Source organism: Sinocyclocheilus grahami, unplaced genomic scaffold (genome assembly GCF_001515645.1).
Source record: "Sinocyclocheilus grahami isolate Dianchi unplaced genomic scaffold, SAMN03320097.WGS_v1.1 scaffold147.1, whole genome shotgun sequence".
In the NCBI taxonomy this organism is placed as follows: Eukaryota; Metazoa; Chordata; class Actinopteri; order Cypriniformes; family Cyprinidae; genus Sinocyclocheilus; species Sinocyclocheilus grahami.
The window spans coordinates 278,189-279,927 of NW_015505326.1; positions in this window are offsets into that span (position 1 = coordinate 278,189).

Genomic DNA, 1,739 nt, shown 5'->3' on the forward strand with positions numbered 1-1,739 from the left:
TGGGTAGTGGAATGAGACGGCAGGACTGCGAGAAACTGTCAGTGATAACCAGTATAGTAGTGTTATTATTGGATGGTGGGAGGTCAGTGATGAAGTCGATAGACAGATGAGACCATGGTCGTTAAGGAATCGGTAATGGCTTGAGTAGACCTGAAGGTAATTAATTTGGGGTTTTTGACGGAGCACAGATTTGACAGGACTTGACATAGTTGGTGACGTCTCGTGCCATGTTACTCCACCAGAAAGAGTTCTGTACTAGTTGGAGAGTTCGAGAGATACCAGGATGACCGGAGCAGAGCGAAGTGTGAACCCATTGCATGATTCGAAGTCTTAAAGCTTGAGGTACATAATGCTTTCCTGGGGGAATGTTTGCGTGTGAGGGATCTTGTTGTTGTGCTTCTCTTAGTTCTTCCATGATATCCGAGGAGACTGGGGCTAGGATGATCGAGCTGGGTAGAATGGGACCGGTGATGTGATGCTCTGTGGAGAGGTCATATTGTCGGGAAAGAGCGTCTGCTTTTCCATTCTTGCTGCCAGGCCGATACGTTATAGTAAAGTTGAAGCGTGTGAATAATAATGCCCAACGGGCTTGCCGGGGGTTAAGACGCTTGGCACTCTTTATATATTCAAGATTCTTATGGTCTGTAATCACTTGGAAGGGATGAAGAGCTCCCTCAAGCTAATGACGCCATTCTTCGATCGCTGCTTTCATGGAGAGTAGTTCCTTATTTACAACATCATAGTTGCGTCAGCGGAGGTTAGTTTTCTAGAGAAGAAAGCACATGGATACAATTTGCTTGGTTGTCCTTGTCTCTGAGAGAGTATAGCACCTATGCCACAGCCTGAGGCATTCACCTCTAGTATGAATGGTTCGTTCGGATCAGGATGTTTTAGGATAGGGGCTGTTGTGAATCATTCCTTCAATGCGTTGAAAGCATTGTTAGCTTCCGAAGTCCAAACCAGTTTTGACGGTTTATTCTTGAGGAGTGAGGTGAGAGGAGAGGCAACCATACTATAATTTTGGATAAACCTCCTGTAGAAATTGGCAAAGCCTAGAAATCTCTGCAGATCCTTGACGGTTCTAGATTGTGGCCATTCAGTGACTGCCTGAACTTTGAGGTCATTCATCTTGACGCCCTGTGAGCTGATGTGGTAACCCAGGAATTAAGTTTGATTAACATGGAATTCACACTTTTCTGCCTTGACATAATTCATTCTCTGAGAGCCGAGAAAGGACTGTTCTGACATGGGAAATGTGCTCGTGTTCTGTCTTGAAAAATACGAGGATATCGTCGATGTATGCAACCACAAATTTATTCAGGAGGTCCTTGAAGATTTCATTTATGAAAGATTGGAATACAGCGGGAGAGTTGGCCAGCCCATACGGCATTACCTGATATTCATAGTGCCCTCTAGTGGTGAGAAAAGCTGTTTTCCATTCATCCCCTTCTTGGATTCTGATGAGATTATATGCACTTCGAAGATCGAGCTTGGTGTAGATTTTGGCTTCTCCGAGTTGTTCTAGTGCTGATGGCACTAAAGGAAGGGGATAGCGAAACTTAACATAATATTATTCAGTCCTCTATAATCAATACACGGTCTTAGTCCACCATCTTTCTTCTCCACGAAGAAGAACCCTGCAGCTGCTGGGGAGGTTGATGGTCAGATAAAACCGGATTTCAAGGCTTCATCCACATACTCTTCCATGGCTTGACTTTCGTTTCTGGAAAGTGGATATA